At 45.5% G+C, this 7,123-nt stretch overlaps 1 long non-coding RNA gene across 1 annotated transcript; it reads left to right on the forward strand.

Moving 5' to 3' along the window:
* The first annotated feature begins 3,349 nt into the window (after positions 1-3,349).
* On the forward strand, positions 3,350-4,469 carry LOC138565949 (uncharacterized). The gene is made up of 2 exons (XR_011301729.1): positions 3,350-3,590; positions 3,736-4,469. It is a non-coding gene; the product is annotated as an uncharacterized lncRNA (long non-coding RNA).
* Positions 4,470-7,123: the final 2,654 nt, after the last annotated feature.

A 7,123-nucleotide genomic window follows, 5' to 3' on the forward strand; every position in this document is an offset into this window, starting at 1 on the left:
CAGTTATTACGGTGATTGTGTGTCTGGCACCCAAGAGGTAGTGCCGCCATGCCTTATAGGCTGACTTAATGGCCAGGAGTTCTTTGTCTGTGATAGCGTAATTGAGTTCAGGGGGTGTGAATTTACGCGACCAGAAGGCAACAGGGTGTAACTGGCCCGTTTCAGGGTCCTTTTGTGAGAGAACGGCTCCCATAGCCATGCTTGAGTTGTCTGTTTCCACCAGGTATGGGAGATCAGGGCGAGGGTGGCATAAGATTGGGGCAGATGTGAATCTTGCTTTGAGTTCCTGGAAAGCTTCCTTGGCTTCTGTTGTCCACTGGAACTTTTTGTTGCTTTTCCTTAGCAATGACGTGATGGGATGCACGATTTGCGAAAATCCTGGGATGAACCGGCGGTAGAAGTTTGCAAAACCCAGCATACTTTGAACCCCCTTGAATGAATTTGGGGATGGCCAGTTCAGGATAGCATCTACCTTGTGTACATCCATTCGGATTCCATTCGGGCTGAGAATAAAGCCCAGGAATTCCACCTCGGAGACGTGGAATGAGCACTTTTCGAGCTTGGCGTAGAGCTGGCGTTGACAGAGTTTCTCCAATACGGATCGGACGTGTTTAATGTGGTCCTGCTTTGATGCAGAATATTCTAGAATATCGATGTGCACTAGAGCACAGACATCAATCAATTCCTGTAGGACATCATTCATGAAGTATTGAAATGCTGCAGGCGCGTTGCAAAGGCCAAAGGGCATTATTTGATATTCGTACAAGCCGTATTTGGTGCGAAATGCGGTTTTCCATTCGTCCCCCTGTTTTACGCGAACAAGGTGACATGCCCCCCTCAGGTCTAGTTTTGTGTAGATTTGGGCATATTTGACTTGATCAAGCAATTCAGGGATCAGTGGCAGGGGGTAGCATTTTTTTACGGTAATCTGGTTCAGTGAGCGATAGTCGATGCACGTTCTCAAGTCCCCCTCCTTTTTCGGTACGAAGAATAGAAGACTGGCTGCTGGAGACTTCGAGGAACGGATGAACCCGTTGGCCAGGTATTGGTCAAGATAGGCCTTCAGGAGCTGGTTTTCTGGTTCCGTGAGTGCGTAAATTCACCCACAAGGGATTTGTGCGCCGGGTATCGGGTCGGTTTGACAATCGTATGTTCTATGCAGTGGCAGGGTATTAGCCTGTTCTTTCTGAAAGACATCTTGAAAGTCCTGGTATTCACTTGGTAGGGTACCGATTGCAGCAGTTGCAAGCGTGGAGGTTCTGGTGTCTATTGGTTGTTTCTCTTGGCGATAACGTGTGGGCGCAAGTCTCGGGAAAGGCCAATTCCTTTGCTCGCCCATCGATTCGAGGATTGTGAGCTACCAACCATGGCATTCCCAAAATCAACCGGAACTGTGGTGCCTTAATGAGGTCGAAAACGATAGATTCATGGTGTCCATCCTGGCACAGAAGGGTTAAAGCTGCAGTGCATTGGGATACTGTACCAGAAGCTATTTCCGTGCCGGCAACAGTGGTAACAGTGTCAGTGGTTGATTTAGGGCGTAACGGAAGCCCCATCTTTGCCGCAAGATCCTGGTCGATGTCATTCTCAACAGCTCCACTGTCAATGTACGCTCTTACTGCGTGCATCCGAGATGGTTGGTGGTGACTGATCAAGACCACAGAAATGCAAAATGGGAGGTCTGTAGTTCACTTTCTTCGCTCGACAAGTGGACCCCTACACTTGCCGGGCTGGGGAGTTTTCCAATTCCTTGATGGTATCTTCCTTGTCCGTGGCCACAACCGTCCTCTTCGGTGGATTCACAGGGCACTCTTTAAGGAAATGACCTGACCTTCCACAGTACAGACATAACTGCTGCTGTTTCCTTTTATCCCTTTACCCTTTAGTCAAGGGGGATCGGACCCCCCCACCCCCGATTTGCATTGGTTCTCCTGAACCTTCCGTTGTGCGGGCAATATTGTCCTTTGAATGCACATACATAGGGCGAGGGTCTGGTCTGCTTCGATCTGCTCTTCGGTCCTGCAACCTATGATCCAGTTGAACAACAAGGTCAATGAATTCTGAGCAGTCTTTCGGGGGGTTCACTACTTGTGCGAGAACATCCTTGAGCTCCCCCTGCAACCCCCGATGAAATAACGTGGTTCTCTTCTCCACTGGCCATTCTGCTTCAACTACAAGTCTATTGAACGTGGCCATGTATGTCAATAGGTACACAAAATGGGGACTGACCCAGACGTGGTACAGCTAATGATGGGGTCACCAATATTCACATAACAAGGGTTTCAAAAGCCGTAAAGACTAAATTTGAAAATTTATGAAATGATTTTAAATGGTATCCAGCAGGATATCCTACTTATTCCAACTTAGAACAACCCAAGGTCACCATAAGAAGCATAGAGCAACATCATTTTACACAAAGAAAAACGTATTTTCTTTCTGACTTATTTATTTCACAAAAAAGAGAGAGTGTGTTTAACAAATACATAAAATTCATTACTTTCAACAAAGACATACAGTTATAATTTGAGCAAAATCTAAGTGCAATTACGGTTTAAGCAAAATTTAAGTGCATTTTATGAAAGTCCGCCAATTGGTCTAGGCAAAATATAAATGCACTTGTAAGCAATATACAGGTCTGCCAACGTCCACTTTTCACTTGGTATATGAAGAGAAAAGAAAGAAAAAGGTCTCAAAGAGAATAAATCAATAAGCAATTGGGAACAGAATTTAAGTTCCATTCGACATTGAGACCGTTAGGACGTTTCGGCGGGCCACCTGTGAGGCCACTGGTGTTGGAAAACCGCCTTCCTCGGGGCAAAGTAAGTAGTGAAATTCCCTACGGGGAAGCAGACAAAATACTCCATCACATAAAGAAATGTATAGTTTGTACAAAAAAGAAAATCAATTGTATTACAACAAAAACATAATATCACATGCTGTATGCTTCTCAAACGGAAATCCTGGGTTGACAAGTTTAAATTAAAAAAACCATAATTTCTTTAAGGCTGATCAGTGATTTAAGTTAAGACTACTAATTTAAACAGTTCACCTCCCGCTCGTTCCTCTCTAGATCATAGAGAAAAAGGATACGTCACACGCATCCACCCACAAGTCGGAGGATGCAGTGCGTAGACGTAACAGCCGACCGAGGTTTTCTATTCGGCGGCCGGAACGCGCGTCATCACGCTGCCGGCTATTTACTCAGTCCCTATTCTATCTCTTTCACTGTCGTCAGATCCTCACTGACACTGTGAGCTACGTTTGATTCATTCTCAAACTATTGGTAAGTATATTTCTGCTTCACTTCCTACTCCGCTAAGAAGCCTTATTCACTTTTTTATATGTTTTATATCTTGCATAACACTCTGGTTTTGATATTTGTGCAATCTTGTGACCTTTAGGCACCTCTTTTCTTTTCTTCCCCCCGGTAGGTATTCGTTACCGCAACATCCATTTTGATACCAACGTTGCTTCATCACAGGGTATCATTTCCTCCACTCTGAAGAATGTTCATGATCATCGGGTTCTATTAATTTAAGATCCGTACGCGATAATTGCAGAAGAGCACATAACATCTTTTAGAGACTCAGGTAATTTCTCTTTCTGTGCTCTCTCTCTTTTTTCACTCTTTATCTCGTTATGACTACATTTCATAGATTCTGTATTTTCCAGATTCACTGAAAGATATACTTCTCCCCTGTTTTTATAATTTCTTTAATGTTATCTTTACTTCAGTGTCTTGCTTCAGTCACTCCTGCTCATGCTCTGCACCAGGGTCTTGTTTGACGTCTTGACCTCCTGCCTTTGAAGTTTTCCCCCTCATTCATTTAGGGTAAGGTTCCCCTTCTAGGCAGTTTAAATTAGTAGTCTTAACTTAAATCACTGATCAGCCTTAAAGAAATTATGGTTTTTTTAATTTAAACTTGTCAACCCAGGATTTCCGTTTGAGAAGCATACAGCATGTGATATTATGTTTTTGTTGTAATACAATTGATTTTCTTTTTTGTACAAACTATACATTTCTTTATGTGATGGAGTATTTTGTCTGCTTCCCCGTAGGGAATTTCACTACTTACTTTGCCCCGAGGAAGGCGGTTTTCCAACACCAGTGGCCTCACAGGTGGCCCGCCGAAACGTCCTAACGGTCTCAATGTCGAATGGAACTTAAATTCTGTTCCCAATTGCTTATTGATTTATTCTCTTTGAGACCTTTTTCTTTCTTTTCTCTTCATATACCAAGTGAAAAGTGGACGTTGGCAGACCTGTATATTGCTTACAAGTGCATTTATATTTTGCCTAGACCAATTGGCGGACTTTCATAAAATGCACTTAAATTTTGCTTAAACCGTAATTGCACTTAGATTTTGCTCAAATTATAACTGTATGTCTTTGTTGAAAGTAATGAATTTTATGTATTTGTTAAACACACTCTCTCTTTTTTGTGAAATAAATAAGTCAGAAAGAAAATACGTTTTTCTTTGTGTAAAATGATGTTGCTCTATGCTTCTTATGGTGACCTTGGGTTGTTCTAAGTTGGAATAAGTAGGATATCCTGCTGGATACCATTTAAAATCATTTCATAAATTTTCAAATTTAGTCTTTACGGCTTTTGAAACCCTTGTTATGTGCATGTATGTCAATAGGTCTCGATTCCCTTGGCGTAGGGACAGAAGTTCGTTGTCTAATGCCTGCCCATGAGTACGATGGGCGAACAGCTTTTCCATCTCCTGCTGAAAGCCCCTGAAGTCATGCAGCAAAGGATCGTCTTGGGCCACAAACGGTACAGACCAGTCAGCGGCGCTACCACTCAGGTAGGATAGCACAAAAGCGACCCGTGATTGGTCATTCGGAAAGGCCCCTGGTCTACAAAGGAAGTGCAGGCAGAACTGGTTCATGAACGATGCAAACCTCTTGGGATCCCCCATAAATCGTTTGGGCGTGGCCAAGGGTACTGCCCCAGGAAGGGTTATCTGAACGGGATTGGCTGATGGTGCTGGATCGAGGGCACGATTCCCGGCAATGGTGAATGCCCTGCTTGTGACTGGAGAAGTTGCCGGCTTAAATCATCAGTGCGTTCTTTGGCTACTATCAGCTCTCTCCTCAGGGTGTTGGTCTCCTGCCTGGCTGCATGTACTTCGGAATGTAGCTGCCCCAACATGTGGGCTAAGTGATCGGTTTCTGACGTTTCCATGACACCCAGGTAGATTTTGATGTGAGGCTTTGTGTTCTGTAACACTCACCTGGTATCCACAGGGACGTCACTCAGCCTGTTCTGGCCTCTTACGACCTCAAACCCTTCACTGGAGTTTACTCGACTGGAGACTGGGCCTGAAACACAGGATTGGTAGAGTTTAACTCCCTATTGTCTGTGTGCTTGAACCCCTTCTTCCCCGGGGTCCAACCCTTCCCTTTGATCCTCAGCTCACCTTGTTTTCTTGGAAAGTGTGCTTTCCGTCCTGCTTTCAGCGCCCAGGGCGCGTTGATTGATGCAGGCTTGTTGATGCCTAGTTACTTCACTGGCAAGAGTCCGACAGGTAAGTATAATGAGTCTTTTGAACAATTCTCTAACTTTGTTCCTTTCCTTCCTTAGATGATGGCCGGCGTCCAGGGATGGCGACGTGCTGCCACAGATGAGTAGCACTGAAGGTGAGTGAGAGCTTGATGCAACCCTTTCGTATTTGTATTGAACTCAGTTCTTTTTCTGTGTCTTTTAAGTGCCGCGACATTTTCAGCATGGATGCCGGTTATGAAGAAGAAATGCGGTGAGTAAGCACGGTATGCTGCGCCTCTAGATGTTTCCACGCTAACCTGGAGTGTCTTTTCCCTCTTGCAGATGGATGAGAAGTTCCGGGGACAGAGTTCCCCCAGAGCGGCTGGGATTCAGGTAAGCGTTTGAAACTCGTACAGTCTTTAAAAATAAGCAAAGATTTGCTGAATGGTTACTAATGCCTTTTTTCTGTTCTTTTCCCTTTTCCTTAGGAAGCGGCGTGCCGGGATGGGAATGACACCGCCGAAGATGCCCGCAGAACAGAAGAAGCGATGAATGATGGGCAGAAGCGCCACAAGGTAAGGCTATTACTAACAGTGTTCTTGTTCATGCAGGAGCGGAGTGTAGAAGAAATATGCAAGCCTACTGGAGACCAATCCGAATACGGTGAGTGTCACGCTGCAGGTGCAGAAAACACAAAGCATGTTTCTCAGCCTGGGCGTGGCTTAAATAGTCACTGGATATCCCAGGTGTCTCTGGCTGAACCACACCCAAAAGACTAGACTGCACATGCAGTTCTGGGAACTGAAATATGTGGGGGCACCCATTTTGTCCCCATGAAAGCACTACAAGTCCAATCCCCAATGTTATCCTATGGGAGTGAGTGAGTCTGGTGCCACAAGCGCCAAGTCTGACTCCAAGTAGGTCTTTGGAGGGATGGAGAGGCCCTTGAGGGCCATGTAGGTGATCGTGGCCTGGCTCCAGCATGACATCTTGGAGGGCTGGGGACATGAGGGGCAGGAATCATGACACTCTCACTCTCTGGCCACCCAGTCTGGGCCTCTTCCTGCTCCTACCTGTGAGGCTAAGAACCTCTGGGTCATCTTCGACTCCACACTCTCCTTCTCTCCTCACATCTCTGATGTCTCTAAGAAGTCAAACTACCAGCTGCACCTCCTCAGAGGTATTCTTCCTTTGCTCACTTTCCCCCAGAAGCTCACTGTCTCCAGAGCTCTGGTTCTCTCTAGGCTGGACTAGTGCAACAGCCTATTTCTAAATCTACCTGCCTTTAACTCTCTGCCCTCTACAACTAATCTAGAACAGGACTGAAGACTTGCCCTTGGCCTCAAGCTCAGCGATCCTATCTCTCCAGCACTGAAATCTCTTCTTTTGCTCCTAGTGGCAACAAGGATCAAGTTCAAGACCCTCTGTATCATCCACAAAGCTTTCTGGGGCCTGGGACCGCAATACATCCAAATCCCTCTACCAAAATACCTTCCTAATCGAGCTCTTCTCTCCTCCACTTCCAACTCCTTGAGGGTCAGTCACTTCTCTAAGCAACAAGTTGGGGGCAGATCTTTCTTTGGCTGGTGCCTCCAACTGAAACAGCCTTCCTGCTTCGCTGAACCTTGAGCA

This window comes from Ambystoma mexicanum, chromosome 2p, assembly GCF_040938575.1.
Source record: "Ambystoma mexicanum isolate Mex_15411 chromosome 2p, UKY_AmexF1_1, whole genome shotgun sequence".
Lineage (NCBI taxonomy): Eukaryota > Metazoa > Chordata > Amphibia > Caudata > Ambystomatidae > Ambystoma > Ambystoma mexicanum.